Raw genomic sequence first — 18,139 nt, forward strand, 5'->3', positions numbered from 1 at the left:
AATGTAATACAAGGACTTTTAATTGGTTATGAAACAGTCTCAGTTCAATACCGATGCCTCTTTGTGACCTACATAAGCAAACAAGGCCCTCAGCGAGAAGATTCGCTTTTCAAATCAGCATTCCCCGCGAAATCATAATATTATTGGGGTATGTTGATAACTTTAGCTTCTTCAAATTACTATTACCAACCCACTGATTCTGTCAGCTGTAGGATTACATGTGACCTAGGTTTATTAATGGTTCTAAAACACAGTTTCCTCTGTTCCACCATCGTCATATTACATTACCTTATCGCTATGCACCCTCAAACAACTGTGTTGTGCATGTGCTAGCTCGATCAAGATCCTTACCACTGGAGGCGGTGGTGCTCGTACCGCTTATGTCCACAGGGGCCGCCAGAATCAGCAAGAAATGAAAGTTCATCATAGCACCTTTAAGGGATGGTAGTCTGTATTTTTTTGGGAGAGCAGGGGATCTTTTAACTTTTTCTCAATCCAGATTTCTATTTAGATTTACTTTTCAGTTGTGAAATAATAATACAAAATTACGCATAAGATTGCTAATTTGTGTGCTTCAGCGCCTGCTCCTGTTTCCACTTGTTGAACTGTTTAAGTCCTTACATGTAAAAGCCACGTCAGCGGTGCAGCGTTCACTGGTGCCACAGTGAGAAAAACATGCAGCGCACATCAGCCAGCACTGTAATTTGCTGACATAATTAACGTGTGTCTGATATTTATGTCCTCGGCGTGTCTGGCCATGAGACTTGGGCGTCATATGATTTAATTATGACAGACAGTAAGACACCTGATCTCAAACAAGTCACAAAACAACATCATCTGAGTTCATATAGTTTTAGTATTATTAATTAAAGTTTGGGAATGAGAGAGAAAATGAAATATTGTGGATGAAGTCCAGCACCCACAGAGCTGGTGCCTGCCCTTAGTGGCCGCAATACGTTGGTAACTCTTTGTTTAAAAATATAGAGTGGCTGCACCATTTTGTCACGTTTGCCATAAATATAATGTTGTGAGATATAGGGAGAAGCGTAGACAAATAACGTTGGGGATGATCTTACAGAGCCCCCGAGTGATTTTTAGTTACCTCAGAATTACTTTTTCTCATCACACTTGATCCATAGGAACAGTGTGTTGGTCCAGTCCAGTTGTAGTACACTGCCGCTGTAGGAAAACACTTGGCAGATACTACAGAAAGGAGAGATGATGTGACACTTTACATGATGCATTTACTTCTTATGACTTCTTTCAAAATGCTGAGCTCTGACAGTTTACATCCACAAACTGTGAGCACAGCTGTGGTTGCTCTGCTTGCCTTTGCTGGTTGAAGCTGTGGTTGCAGACACGGTTAACACTCGGACTATGGTTTTGTGGTTGAATCTGTTATGCTATAGGGCTACAGCAGCTGCACTGCGACTACTCTTTACATCTCCTGTTAACATAAGCCAAGAAGTAGGATTTGAAGTCGTTGCGCTTCTTTTAGATATGACAGGCGTGTTGTCATCCCACCCAGCGGCTATTGTATTAATCACATTTATAGTCTGTCAGAATCAGCCACAGCAGCCGTTATAATAACACAGTGTTGAGGGCTAGGCTGACTAGTGCCATTAAAGCTAAAGTCTGTATCTGTTTAGCTGCAATGATACAGACTCACTCATGCTGTGGTCAAAGCTATGGGCGGTCTAATACATACTTCCTCTAAGGATCAGAGGAAATGAAAAACATATTGCTAGGTAATGCTACATATTGTATATTCCCACAGTGAACCTTCATGGGCATCGTGAGATTTTGCTTTCTTTTTCAGCCCTGTTCCTCACTTCAGTAAATATCGTACAGTCCTTTAGTTTATTTGATATTATGACATGTAATCACACATGCCCTCCTAAACGTTAAAGATGTCCAAGACTCATGTCTGTTGTTGTCTGCAGTATAAAAAGTCCAGCCTCATGTTACCTTCATATGAAAATGATTCCACTTAGCGAGGTAGTATAGAGACTTTAATTTGGACATAAGAGGGCACTGATAATTGATCATATTTTGTTTTGGTAGATACTCAAAATTGAGGTATTGTGAGGGAAAAAGTTGCATCTGTGCATCCTGGTATTAAACATAAAAACAAAAAAGTCAACATGTTTGTGTGGGTGTGAAGGTGACCCGCTTTTTCTAACTTCATGCTTGTGACTTAACGTTTTGAGGAAGACTCAGAGGGAGTTTGTACGTGGGGAGAGGAAGGGGGGTTGCGATCATATTTACATGAGGAATCACATTACTCGGACGCATCTCAACATGCTGTAATACGGAGGAGCAGACTCTGTACCCTGGAAACAACTTGCTGACACTGCCATGCCTAATCCTCCTTCGTGGGCAGGAGAAACATGTACTTTGCCATTCATCAGTAGCATAATAAGCCAGCACATGGCACTTTGCTGTTTTGCATAAATAGTACACCCCAGTTTATGATTATAAAGGGGCCCTGGGGCTAACTAGCCTCTTTATTCAATTAATGAATAGTTAATGTATTTAAATTAGTCCTGCCTGGTCAATTTGAATCAGTGTGTTGTGCAGACATGAAGAAATACAAACGTGTTTTTTTCAGCGAGACACTTTTCTGAAATTTAAAAAAAAAAAACTGAAAAAAAAACTATATCAGGATGAAACTATATTAAAATAAAACAGTATGTTGATACTTTATTGATATTAGACATACGTACATCTCAAAATATCGATTCACAAGGAGGAATTATACTTTTTGTTAATCATATTATTGATGTTTAAGCTTCAGCCATGGTGCTTAACCCGCTTTAATTGAAATATTTACAATTTGTAAACACTTTATCCCAGTATACATTTATGAGGTATATATGTGTCTACTTTGAAGGATTGATCTCAAACAATAGTAGCTAACTGAACAACTGTGGGCATTAACACGTTGGAGGGAGGAAGTAGATGGGAAGAGTGGCTTTCAACATGAATATTTCACTGAGGGATGGAGAGGGGAGGGGGCCGCAGCTACAGGGGTGTTCAGCTAACCATGAGATTACACACACTGCAGAAGGCATTTGGTTAATGTAATTAAGAAAACCCTATGGTGGGAGACACGGAGCATTAGTGTCCGGGATATACACTTCTGCTGTGGCCTCTTCCTGCCCCACGCTCACAGCCACAGAGTGTATTTATTGAATTTGCTAATAATTGTTTTGTGTGTGTGTGTGTGTGTGTGTGTGTGTGTGTGTGTGTGTGTGTGTGAGTGTGCAATGAAAGCTTTACAGTAGAGCATGAAAAATTCATCTGAACATGTAACTATTAAAGTGCGCATTAATAATGAGATCTTATATGGATTTATATTAAGTGAATTTGGAATTAATTTGATACCAGAAAGCTTTAGTAATCTAAGCACTAATATAAGCAGTAGTACACACAAGTATTCACCTTAAAAGAAACCTTTTTCACATCAGGTATACATGTTGGCACTAATATAATAATACCAATAATATTTCAATCAGTGTTTGTAGAAAAATGACTCATCCTTGAAGCATTTGAAGAAATATGCTGCTGAGGTCTTTCCTTTGCTTTTTGCTGTCAAAGCTGAGTTTGTTGCTTGGGCGTCTGACCAGTTGAGGTAAACTGCGCTTTTGTCCGTGCTGTCAGTCAGCTGCAACATATGGCCAAAAAGGCTAAGTGGGTTCACCTCGCTGCATTGCTTCAAGCCAAGCAGAGAAGAAAACAATTCAAACTTATAGAAAAATCTTAAAGTTAACTGACGAGCATCATCTCCAGTTGATCTGAGAAAGTGAACATTAAGCCAGAATAAGAATTAAGACAAAGTGTCACCTGTATTCAGATTCAGATACCCAAAGAAGTCCCATTAACTAAATAATATCTGAAATCAAGCAGAATCACAACAACAAATTGATTAATAGATTATAATAGCATAATAGATTGTTTGTCTTTTTCATGAGAAAATGCCAAGATGTTGGTTCCAGCTTCTCAAATGTGAGGATTTGATGGTATTTTTCATCAGTTTGTCATATAAAACGAGACACTGAATACATCACCGTGGGCTTTTGATAAATTATAACAGGCATTTTTCAATGACACTTTTTATAGAGCAAATGATTAATAAAGAAGTCCATAAAACATTTCTGGAGCTTCACAGCAAAACAGCTTTGCAGGATTCTCCTAAACAGTTGAAGTAGATGTTTTAAAAAGGCTCTATGCAGTGTGGCATAATCTAAGTCTCTGGAAGCCCCGAGATCCCAAAATGATTTGAAAAGATGTTATTTACACCCTTTTATAAAGTGAAACCATCACTGTAGCTGCCACGCTAATAGCATGACGTCTGAAGTGGGTGCACTTAGTGCAATAAGATCTTTTAAAATCAACTCTGGGGCTTTTGGAGACTTGGATTACGCCAGACGAGCTATAAATAGCCATTTTATTTATTAATTCATTCATTTTTTATGTTATAAAAGAAGTCCCAATCTTCTTCAGTTGTTTAGGGGAATGCTGCAACGCTGTTTTGCTGTGACGCTCCAGAAATCCACCTGACTTTCCATCGGCATGGGGGTGAGTAGATAATGACTGAATTTTCATTTTTGAGTGAACTTATCCTTTAAGGAGAGAAAACATATAACTAATGTAAGATCTTCAATAAAACCCCTGTGTAGCAAGTTATTGAATAAAAGATGGTAACGGTAGAGTCACATTAAACTAAACCAATCAGAGAGATCCCTGGCTAACTAAGAGCCAATGAAGCTTTTATCGATTATAACCACGTGCTGATTTATCCGGAGCAGACCTCCTGCACATCATTGTGGGAGAGAGAATTTGGCACATTTATTGTTTTTGTGACCTTTTAAACTACAATGTTATTTCTTAATTTACTCCTCTGGTTTATTTTCTTAAAGCACCGTAATTCTTCAATTTTTCAAAGAAATCATTGTAACAAACTGCAGTTGGGGTTGTGGTGTGTTCAGTGTGTTGTGTGTTTGTGGGATTTCCCAGCGCTGTTCTTAATTAATGGGAGTTCTGTGTCACCTTTTCCACACCAGTTTTCTGTCAGGTTCTACGTCGGTGGAGGAGTTGGAGTAGAATATACTATATTGATTAGAGTGAACAATAACAGGGAATATAGAGTCTCTCATCACACAATTACTCTCCACAATTTCCCTCTCCCTTGTGAATTTTCATAGTTATAATAACTCACCGCCCCTACTATTCGGGATAGATTAATAAACTTCTCATTGCTGCCACATAGGAGAAAAGAAACCTTTGCTCTGTTTAATGACAACTGTAAAGTGGAGGCAATCATGGGATGCCTCCCATGACATTTCCCCGGTCCTGTCCGCTCCACTTATCTTAGACAAATGGCCGTGCCAGGCCACTATCGAGATGAAGCGTTTTCCCCGAGTCATTACGTCTGTCACCGGGGCCATTTCCATATTGAAAAATCTGAAACAATAAACGACGCCTGAGCCTTTAATAACTGTGAAGGAATCATATTTGGAAAATTGCATTGAAGCAATAACCTTTTCTCCCTGTAATTAGATGACAGAGAGGTCCTGGTTTTAATTAAGTCAGCAATTTATAGTCGCGCAGCCATACCTCAGCGTGCTGATTAGTATAGGAGGGATCACAGAACAGCGTTGCCTCAGTCTGAACAGATTTGATCTAGTAATTACTGTGTTATATGGCAAAGGCCGCAGCAAGTCTCAGACTCAAGACTCTGTCGATGCAGTGCTCCGTGAAGCATGGCCCTTCCCATCGTTACTCGAGCTGCAAATATGTGGCGAGCAAGTGTCTGTCTGAATAGGTCTTCAAAGGGGGTCATCAACAGAGGACATAATGTTTGAGGAGGCATATTAAGGTGGAATTGTGAATGTAAGGCCCTGTGTGTGTGTGTGTGTGTGTGTGTGTGTGTGTGTGTGTGTGTGTGTGTGTGTGTGTGTGTGTGTGTTTGTGTACGTGTGTTGGAGGGGATTTGTTTGGGTGCAGCATCATTTTATGCCGCACCTTAATTGATCCCATTGGTCACTGTTAAACGTTAACATTTGCACGCGGGGGCAGAACAGTTAAGGATGCTGTTTTAGTGCTGTGTTAATAAACATGGCAATTTACTGTCAATTTATGTCCTGACAGGTCGTAATGAAGACCATGAAAAGAAGATTAGCTGGAGCCGTTCTAGCAGGCTGTCTGGGGACCGTCATCATGAGACTGTGGGGACCAGTGCTTGTTGTGTGAGCTGGCACCCCTCTGGCTCCCTGTAGCCGTCCGCGTGATTGACACCAATGGTTCGGTTTTGGGAAAGAATGGTAAATTCGTGCTCTCTCTTTTGGGAATATGACATTTATCACATTACACAGACATGCGTCTATAGGCGATCAGAACAATAGCACATGGCAGCCCCCTTGACACATCATTAGTGACATCAAACAGATGCTTGTGATCTGTGTTGCTAGTTTCATTAGCTTCTGCGGCTAACCAAAACTACTTTACGGCGTGGTAAAGGCCTGTGTTGCATGACAGGAGGAGTGACTTTTGGTTTCCTTCATCTGCCTTTCCTTTCTTACCTTTATATGTTCATTTTTGCTGCTTAATTAGTTGCATAGTCATCCTTACATGTCACAACGTGTCACAGTACTATGACCCGTCATGACACATTATGGAGGGGTGGGATGTCTTTAGAAATGAACAGGAAGTGCACACACCTGGTAGAGATTAGAAGAACAGTGCATGTAGCCTCCTCCAACACTCCCAATCTCAGAAATGCAAATCCCAGAGGCCTAATGGGAGAATGGGGTTAATTAGTCCCAGAGGACATCCTCAGATTGAGTCGAGGGGCTCCTCATCCCCCTAGATCTTCCCTCCATAAAGGTCATATTTCACAATAAGAGACCAACGCATGTGTCTCCCCTCTGAGGACTTCTCCAAACATCTAATTTGATCTCCTCCCTTCAATCAGCATAACTATACATGGCCTGAGAGCAAACCCTGGGACACGCTGAGACATTAAGTGCTAATACTAAACGCTGTCCCCAGGCTTTGAATCATCCATAGATCTGTGACAAAGTGCACTCAGAGGCCGTGGAGTCTGGTGCTAAATGTCCGCCACTGGCTAAACATCATTTGTGTGCTGACGCTGGATGCTAAAGACTGTCTCTAGGCCTTGGCTGCGTGACTGCGGCCTGTGATTTATGGGTCATCATTTGGGTGACATTTTCCTCTGGTCTAACGTTGCAGTCAGTTGTCATTACAATACTTTCTCTACACCTTCTCTGTGCTCAAGTGTGTGCACGTGCCACGAACGCCATTTCCAGCCTTTGTGCTGTTGCTGCGGGGTTGTTCTGTGGCAGAGGACACTCTTGTACTGCCACAAAGATCTTAATACTATCTGATGTAAAGGGGTTTGTCTTGATAGTCTAATGACCCTAATTCTTCTCAGAGCAGTGCATGAGGAGATCAATGAAAAACTGGCACTGCAACAGAAATCAGTGTTTTCTCTGCTCCGAACCGTCTTCTTCACTATCAGTTATCAACAACAAACTCTCTGTATCGTCTGAGTTGATTCCCCGCTCCTCCATCTAGCAGAGAGGGCGTCGGAGTGGTTTTTGGCTGCAGAAAGAGTGTCTCCCCTGGGCTGCGGCGCGGCTCCTGTCCCCTTCTCTCCCTGCAGCTGGAGCTACCAGAGCCAGATGCTACGTAGCTCCACCACCCTCTGTCCCCCCTTTCTCTCTTCCAGGAGGACGGTGCCCAGAGAGGAGGATGACAAACGCCTCTGCCTCCTCTTACTGACGGATTTGGACGACCTGACTCCAGCCCCGCACTGTTCCAACCGCCAGCACAAGATGTTGACTTAATGGAAGGGGGTTGGCTGTGGATTGGCCCATATGCGTTTGTATTGGGAAAATATGGCGGGGCGGCGTGTCTGTGTGTCTGTGTGTCTGTGTATTCAGTAGGATCGTGTGTGTCTGTGTGTGTGTCTTCACCTAGCCCAGACTGCCTACATCCATCATGCCATGGCACTCTGGCAGAGAGTGGGACTCAGACAGCTTCACTAACACACGGTCAGTTAAATTGCCTGTTAAATTGTCCTGGTCCGCAGCTATCTTAGGTGTAGATAAAAACACTGCACTTAAAGCCTGCACTTAAAGGCAGAAATTGTCAAGTAAATGCCAGCCTCCCTCCATGCATAGAGAGAGAAAGAGAGGGAGAGAGCAGAGAGGGAGAGACAGAGATCCTCTGAGGGAAACACATTTCCATTACGAGACAAAATTCTGCGGCGCTCACACAGGGGAATGTGTCTATTGTAGATGCCACAGCTTATTTAAGAGTTATTTCTCACGCTAAAACATCAACAGTCTTTATATTTTCATCAAATTATGCAGATATTATGACCTCCAGGATGTTACAGCATATATTTAAATGTTTAAAACATTATTTTCACTTTGGAAGATTCACACAATGAACCAAGAACTCCATATATAGGCCATACAAGCTCCACCTGATCAATTGGCTAATTTATGCATGAGCAGCAAAACCGTAATACCTCTTCATCAACCTTCGCCGTGCTCCCTTAATGATTAAAACAGCGGTCTCAATCCAATACGTTTGACATTTCTCTCAATGCAACCAGATGGAAAATTAAGTCTCATTCTTTTAACATTACTGGGATATTAAGGATAATTGCCTGCATCCTACTTGTGGACCTGGAGCAGAGAGCTGCTCTCTTGTAACCACTGATGTAGTGGTGAAGAGGAAGGTGGTGTTAGTTGTAGCCTCTGGTCAGCGTTTGTTCTAAAATTATAAATAAGAAAGATGCATTTGAAATCGAAATATAAGATTATGCATAAATCTCACATGAATTTCAGAGGTTTTTCACAGTTTTGTGTCAAAAAAGAAACCGATTGGTTAAATCCAGATAGGAAAACTTTGTTACACTCTCCACCACATCACAAACTACAAGTTAGGGGTCAAAAACTGCGTTTTATGTTCTGAACGTTTCGCTTTGAGTCTGGATTTGGCCCCAAAACTGAAAATGGCAACCTTTGTGTGTATTCAAATGAATTTTTAAAGACTAATAGTTATCAATTATTTACACTCGTTATGAATTCATGCTTTCAGAAAATTACTTTATTATTTCATGGATCGTGAGAATTGTGATTCATGTACACAGCCTGTGGGTGATAACCCGAGTTCAAAACATTAAATTTAGATAGGTCAACAGTCTGTTGACACACATGGGTTTGTTTTTTCTTGCACAAAACCATGGATTCATAAATGCTTCCTCCAAATCAAGAGACTCTTTTCTTAAAGGTGCACCATGTAGTTTAGTGGAAGAAACTTTAATCGGAAGAGAAAGATCTTTATTGACTGATTTTTGTTTTTAAGCCTAAACAAATGAAACAAACTCTCTTTGTTTTTATGACTGAATAATAAACAAACTGACCTTAAAGGACAACACAGTTTCATACTGTTTTACTTTGTTTATATGTGGCGGACCCTGCCACCTTTCCAGCTTCAAACAGTGTTCCAAGGACCTTATTTTACCTCTGAGAACAGCAGTACAGTAAGGGAAAAAATAAATATTTCTGAGTTTGTATTATTACCTCACTCATACTGTAAAAATAACAAATCTGGTTACAAAACCACGTAGTGCCCCTTTAAACATATCTAAGTGTGAGATGTTTAAGGCCACATACTATGACCCTTGATAAGTAGGTGTACATAAACTCATCTGAGAGGTCATTTCGATTGACATGCCAGGGAAATACATACATACATTAACTGCATCACTGAACAATGTGTGACAATGACTGTAAACATCAATACGCGTCAGCAGCTGTTGGGGAAGTATATTCAACATCTTCAAGGTGTGACATACAGCTAAATGAGGTGGTTTACTTCTCGTTAGGTTATATTTGTTCTCACACCTTCTTTGTCAGGATGTATGATGTGAAAACTATATATATAAAAAATATATTGTTTCCATTAAAATCAGGAAACTAAATGAATGGCTTCAGAAGATAAAACTATAAACTATAAACTCCTCAGAGTCTGTGCCCCAGCCTGACCTTCATTCACCACATAAACATTACTTACAAATTAACAAAACATTCATGTTCCCATCCAGTTCTATATCGGATTATATTGTCAGGACTCAAAAAGAGAGAAATGACTAATTCAGTAAAATGTTCCACCAGTACTAGGTCACTTTTTTTCAGCATAGTGAAAATGAACCCAGCAGCATGTTTCCATATAAAACTCGCTCGCAGTTTTGCGGATCTCTAGTTCGGCGCTAGGGGGCAGAAAAGCTCCACAAGTGGCGCTGATGGAGCTGAGCGTGGCTGCCAGAGGAGCTGCTGCTGCAGCACACAGGCCAGGCTCTCTCCTGTCTGTTACCATCTGAAGATGGGTCTGTAAGATTTATCCTCTGGAACTTTGTTTATTTCTTTTAATGTCTCACACATAATGACATGTTGACTGAGAGCACAAAACCTCATGTATGTCTCTAAATCACACATGTGTATAAGGAGTGATCTGTCCTGTAGCAGAAAAAAGTAGAGCGTTTCGTTTTGGCTCCGCATGACAACACTCTCCCTTCTTCCTCTCCCATGCCTCAAATCTTGACTCGTTTTCAGCTCTGCCATTTGTTCAGGGAGATGTGTGACGAGGTCGAGAAGCCAAAGTGCAACCTTCTTCTAGGCCCTCTCCAGTGGTGGCTGAGCAGGCAGGGGACTTTGCGGGGGTTTATTTGGCTAAACGTCTGCCCATCTGCTTACCCATCTGAAGAGGAGCAAATCTTAACTTCCACAGTGCAACTTATGGAGGAAGTCCCTTTAGTGCGTGAGCGCGCGTGCGTGTGCGTGGGAGAGAAATGAGTGGCGACTGATTGAAGCCAAAGTGATGAATATTTATAACCATAAGTGACAGTTTTTATTGCATTTTGTATAACATGGTGTGTGTGATAGTGATAGTCCAGGTGCGCTTTTACGCACAACATACCCAAAAAATCAATCCATAAACACCCTTTTTTTTTGCAGGTTTGGCTTCTCAATTATCATTTTCTATTTTATTATTACTGCGTAGCTTTGTAGCTTTTTTTTTTTTTTTACATTTGTAATGTGATTTCTTAATCCTCCATACATTTATATAACACATATATATATATAAAAAAGGTTGAGAGTATTTTAATTTAAAAGGCAAACGCGCTTCCTTTAAGTTGAACCATGTGCCAACTTTTACGCGCGCGTTCAACCGCACTCGGGTGTATATATGTGTGTGTGTCTGTGTGTAATGATGATAATGTCGAGCCCCCGTCCTGTTTGGACCCTCACATGTCGGCCTATAGTGCGCAGGCATCACACTAATGCAGGGTGACCGGGGGCTCTCTCTCCTGCGACAAAACCCCTGCGCTGTCCTCAAATCAATACATGTCAAAGAAATATGAAAACAAACACCCAGACCGCGTCAGTAAATGTCCGTCTGATCTCAAATGAGGGGTTAAATGCCGCGCTGCATAGTGGAGAGTATAAACTCACCCAACCTGGGTGCACCTGCATTGTTAGAGAAAGCACAACGGTTTATTCTCCTTTTCATCTTGTTTATTTTTCGTGTTTTGATGCTTCATAATTTATGTTTATTGCATATTACATCTATGCGCGTCTCGCTTTGTGAGCTCCCTTTTCTTCACCAACGCAGGAGGAGGGTTGCATCTGTTAGGGTCCAATGTTAGTCTTAATTACTGGCCTTCATGTTCTCCATGGCCCTCAACCGTCTTTAATTAAAACCTTGATTAGGGGGGAGGAGGTCTCGGGCAAGACTATTACCAGATGGGTTTCCAGCAATAATAATAAGGACTTTATCCGCTGCTGCCGCCGCTGCTGCTGCCGCCGCCTGTGCGCCATAAAGCGCAGAGCTCGCTGGCCGTCCATATCAAAGCACAGCGAGCAGAAAGAGGCTGTTAATTACGCCGGTAATTACTTGTCTAATTACGGTTCGTTTGTGATTAGATTTAGAAACGTTTCGCTGTCTATACAGAGGCTTTCTGTAGCCAGTATGTAGGCTTAACACTGTATGGGCTGAAATGTAGTGTGTATCCACAGCGGGGTGCTGCTGAATAACCGGCCTATAAGGGATGGAGTGAATAAGATCAATAGTGAAGCACTGACCCGAAACTTATCTTTATTTTTCCTCACAGAAGTCCTCAATAATCTGTATGTTCAAGGTACAACACAGTGCCTGCAGAAGAAGACGCAGACATGTTGTCAAACACAAATTTCACTGCCTCCCTCTCTCGCCTTTTTGTCTTCATTATATTTTTTGTTTCTTCCCCTTTAGAGTTTGTCGGGCTTTAGTGAGCTTTCTTTAAGTAACCAAGAGGTCAGCTTTTAACGACGAGCTTTTCCATGACCTCTGAGAGCGTCTGGGTCCCACATCTAACTCACATTTTCTGTGTTAAAAGAAACAAAACACACACACACACACACACACACACACACACACACACACAAATCAATAATGCATCCTGACGTATTTTTGCGGAATTGCATATTAGCGATTTAAGATCCGCCACATTATGAATATATCTCGCCAATGGTCTGAAAGTCATTATGGGTGCGCACAGGCGCGCCGCCGCTTTTCTACTCAAGACAGAGCAAACTTGCAAATAACAATCAGTTCAATTATCCTCAAAATATTTACTGCAGGATAGGATTTGTCATCCGGAGACACAGAGAAGGAGGGACGTGATTTCTTGCTGCACTATGTGCGTCCATTTTCCAGACGGTTTGTCGTCGTTATTGCCTGATTTAGTGTGTGTTGTTTTACATAGCCCAGTTTTCTGTGTGAGTTCACGGAGAGCAGCAGTGCCGCTGCATCCATTTATACATATCACACAGATCTGCGTTGAGTTTGTCACATTTGCTGTTTTATGTTCTGTCTCCTCTCTCGCTTGGAGCTATAGGCTTGTTTGTGGAAGGTCCCACTGGCCTGTGCGCAAAAGTGGCATCACATGCGTAGCTATTTGGATATTTGAACCATTATTTGAAGTTTTGCGCACAAAAAAATCTATCTATCTATCTATCTATCTATCTATCCATCCACCTATCTATCTATCCATCTATCTAGTCATGTGTGTAGCGGTGCCGACAGTATAATTACCTCTCCTCCTCTGATCCCCTCTCCTTGCTCCTCTGCAGCAGGTGCTCCGACCTCTGTGACCCTGCACACAAAGGCACCAGAGGGCAGGTGATGACATTAGTCAAATTATGTCTATTTTTACGCACACACCCCGCCCTCCTCCATCAGGAGAGAAAGGAGCAGCGTCGGATGAGATCTTTACTCATGCCATCCCCATCACCTGTCACTCACCGTGCCTGTTGAATCGAGGTGAGGCGAGCCTCTATATATGCACAGTAATGAATTGTTAGCGTTATGTAGTGGAAGGCAAATCCGGACGACTCCCGTTTGAAGCTGACGTAAATCATAGGCTGCGATTATGATTTTAATTAATATTCATCAGTGAGTGAAGTACTTCTGCGGGGAAGCAACTCGCTTTTAATGCCTCGGTTTGCAGCGTGATGGACATTATTCGTGTAAGGTCAAATGCTCATTTTTCCCAGCTCATTTGAACACAACGTCTTGCCAAACTTGTTTATTTATCCTCGGAAAAATAAACTCATTCCGAGTCAGCTGACGACAGAAAGCATCATCATGAGCACACATAGAAAGCGGAAAGTAAAAGCAGATCTTTGTGGGTCTTCCTTCACAGCTGTGGCCACATAAATTAACACATTATTAAATAAATAAACATGTTAACATTTTTTTTTAAAAAGTCTCTAACACAGCCCGGCGATAAAGAGCCGGAGCCCATGCAGCATCAGCCCTGCCCTGGGGATTATGTATCATGACCATAACTACCATACCGTGTGTTGGCTATATCGCACACCATGAATTACACAGAAGAATGCACAACCTCAGCGCTCAATGTTATTCAAAAAAATCAGCCGGATCACAGCCGTGACGCGAGCGATGAATGGGGGGGGAAACCCTGTCAGTGCAGACGGCTGCAGAGGTTGTGACAGGTGACAGGAGGGGCACTTTTTATCTCGACATTTACACATGATAAATAAGTCGTATTTTACTGACTTACAGCGCAGGACACACTCAGGAAGATGTTAAATCTCTGTTGTAAATGCTGGTTTTTATTACGTTTCTTGGGGTTTAAGATAAAGATATGGATAACAACTGGAGACAGTGCTCATTAAATCACAAGTCAGCATCAAGAAACATCTATTCATGCAACAACAACAAAAAAAAAGGCTGATCTTTGATTTGTTTTTAGTCTATTAGCCAAATAATATGTCATAAGTAAAAATCTGCTTCTCTGAAAAAGACCTAAAGTGAGCATTTCCCTTTAATTATTTGTACCTCCACTTGAGTCTAATCACTCCTTGAACACAAAATCCAAGGTCGACTTGGTCTGTTGACTACAAATCATAGGTGCCATATAGATACAATCCTCCTCGGCGGTGCTGAATCCAGGCCAACACCCTTTAGCTGATGCGTAATTTACCTCGCCGTGCGTAATTAACTGCGTCGCCGCCAGAGCCCGTGTATGTGTAACACTTTATTTTGAACGGTGCAATACGTTTCCATTAAACGTTATTAAAGCGCGGGGAGTGACGAGCTCTCATTTGTCTTGTCAGGACATCTGACAACCTCGTTAGCTCCCATTTTCCCCTGTCAGCTCACAGCGCGACACGGACACTGACTTCAGCCACTCCTGGCAAGCGAGTGATAAACGCGCCTACTCAGCCCTGCGCAAAACAGCAGCATTATTGTTGCCAGCACGAAGCATCAGAATCAATCACAGGCGACTCTGCGTGGCAGGTGTCACTCTTACGTTTTTTTTCTTCCTCTTCTTTTAAATCCAGCCCACTGTCGATCTTTAATCTAATTTAAAGGGTCATAGATTTGGGGCATAATATCCCCTCGTTTGGACTTTCTCTCTCCAGTCTGACTCGGCACGCTGACCATGTGCACCACCGCCGCTTCAGCCCGCATTTAGCGCTGCACACAGGGCCTCACTTGCAGATTAGAGGTGTCGCAAATGGAATTGTTATGAATGTTTGTGAGCAAATGGAGGATCTTGTTATTTTGCAAAAAGAGAGAGAGAGAAAGAGAGACAGAGAGACAGAGAGAGAGAGAGAGAGAAGGGGGGGAGAAGAACACTTAATGGCATGGGATCTTTCCGCTCGCTGCACTTTCAGATGCAATTGTAGATCGAAGTCAGACTTGTCACGTTGAGCCAAAGTGAATTCCTAACATCCAGGACGTGCCTGTCTACTCCGGACAAATTGCATCCAATCACCCCGGGGGAATTCGGCTAATGTCTCGATCCAGGGCCGGGGAGCATGGAGAGAAAACAAATCAAACTCTGCACACAGAGCGTGTAGGGCTTATTAAAACATTTCACACAGGGGGAGAGAGAGGGAGACAAGGAGAGAGAGAGATGAGGAGTAGGAGTCTGTGTGTGCGCGTGTGCAGTGTGAGTGTGTGTTGGGGTAATTAGGCTATATCATCTTTGGACACTGTATCTTAAATTGAAAATATCAGATGACCACTCTAAGCATCTCTGCGCAGCACACACCTGCTGTTTGAGTGTCAGCGGGAACAGGCCTGAACGTTTTACTCACTCAGTGCCAGATCTCATCCCACTTTGACCAACTTTAGACTTTCTTTACAATTTTTTACGCCGGTAAACGCCTGTTAAGTTACTTTTTACGCATGAAAACTCCACGCGCACTCAAAAGCGGGGAACTTTACGCGTTTAAGAAAGTTTCAACCTAAACCGGGGGCCCAGTTTAAAGTTGAAGCTCGGATCAAACTTACCTCCTCGTCTCCATTGCAATTAATCCTAATTCAGACGGATGAAGTGCCCCCTTTGAACGGCAGCGTCAACTCTGCGTGCACCCTCTGCTTTCTGGTAACGTGCTCGGTCCCCTGGACATTTTTCTCTGTCTGCTACAGCGGCAGTAAACAATAAGCTCATGAGGCGTAGGCTATGGCAGCATAATGTTCTGCATGGCTAGAGAGGGGAGGTCGATCATTACACAATTTGTTTCAAATTTGATCAGTCAGAGGCGAGCGAGAGATTGGCATTTTCCCTGGAAAGCTCGCGCGGACGCGCGGGGTGGGGGGGCTCCCATATAGGTATGAGACACACTCTCTCCATAATGTAAGTTTTGGACACGTCGTTGTTGCTGTTGTCGTTGTCAACGCAGGCCTGTTCACAGACACATCAGCTGGGAATAATGTGAGATGTTTAACTTTTTATTGAAATGTATGTGCTTACTAAATATGCATTAGCAGCAGAGATTTGGGGATTACATGCAAATGCGGGGATGAGTATTTGAGTTGCAAAGTAGTTTCCATATATTCATAAAAATGTGAATCAACTGTCAGTGTGGCTTAGTGAGAGAGGGAGGGGGGAGTGGGGGGAGAGAGAGGGAGGTGGCAGCGGCAGCAGCAGCGTGGTGACGGCAGAGGGAAAACCGGCTGGACAGATTTGCGTTTACGCCTGATCTGCTTCTGGAGAGCGGGGCTGTGTGGGAAGGGAAAGGGAGCACCTGGCTCGACCGCTGTATCCCATCTCGTTTTATTGACAGCCTGATAAGCAGGGACCCAAGCCGTGCGGTTTCCAGCGCGCATGTCGAGCACCCTGCTGCGTTGCACAGTATCAAGGCCTCTTAATGGCTGTTCCTCCAAATAATGGCCCAAACACAGCCAGTCCTGACTGGCCCGTACCTGCGCTGCCCCGGTCTCTTCCTGAGAGACGCGCGGCGGCGCGGTTACCCATTTACTCACCGGCTTGTTCAAATTGACACAAACATCAGAGGTTGTGAAATAGGAGTCGAGGCTTTTAGCCGACCTTAGTGAAAGGGAAGCTGAGGCACCATTACGAGTTGTGGATGACAACTTTATAGGGCTGTGGAAATAAAAACGTCTTTACTGTCAGTGGCATTCTGTACAGCATAACTCATGTTTATGATTAGCTGCATAAGTAGTCCTCGCAACAGAAACGTGCCAGGATGTGTTTCTGTAATATCACAGCTCTGGGAAGTTATAGCCCTCCTGCTCAGATACACCATGAGGAACATTTTCACAGGTTTGACTTGCCTGCACCTGTTCTGCTCCACACCTGTTGCACACTGAGCATGCTCAGATAAAAAAAAAAACACAACAACAAAAACCCATACTTGCTCATGTTTTGATAGTCCTATATGGTGAGTCTACCCCCTGTCTCCTCAGGAGCTGTTACACGCAGCAGCTGTTAAAGGGAGATGCAGCCTTTGTTGTGATGGTTTTCAGACATTTTGTTTCTTTAAGTTAAATGAACAAGATCTCGCAAAAACCTGCAATTTCTGGCAAAAAAGGAGAAAATATCCACGTAAAAGTTTAAAATTTCAAAATAAAAATCACCAGGCTTCAGCATCCGGGTCCGTGCTGCTTTCTGTTTACATGGAATAAAAAGAAAATCTTTTTTATTAAGACTTTCAGGATGAGCTTAGAGATCCTTTTTCAATATATGACTTTTATTTTTAATATCACTGGAGACACCTGGATCATGTTTTTTGTGTCTTGAGGAAGCGTCTTTAACACGAGACAGCGTGGAACCAAGTCAGTGAAATAAGAAATAGACTTACCACAAAATAATACACTTTAACAAGGAAATACATATGAAATAAAATGGAATTAAACAAACAAATAACAAGACTAGAAACATAAATTGAGAAATAAATAAATAAGGATGGAAAAAAAATAAAACAATAAGATAAAAACAGGAGCCTGCAGAGTGTTGTTAGCTGTCAGTCCCTACACACACACACACACACACACACACACACACACACACACACACACACACACACACACTGGGACAGTAAACAGGCCGGTGTGCTGCTCCACGCTACCTTGTGCACTTCCCCATTCTGCGCTCTCTGTCCTGTCCAAGGTATGACGTCGACCCGTCGCTCCAGCCAATCACTGCCAACTTGAGGGCTGATGCCGAAGGGAAAGTTGCTGGTAAGAGCCGCAGATTTTTTTTCCCACTCTCATTGACATT

Source organism: Pagrus pagrus, assembly GCF_965226575.1.
Source record: "Pagrus pagrus genome assembly, chromosome: 1".
Classification (NCBI taxonomy): Eukaryota; Metazoa; Chordata; class Actinopteri; order Spariformes; family Sparidae; genus Pagrus; species Pagrus pagrus.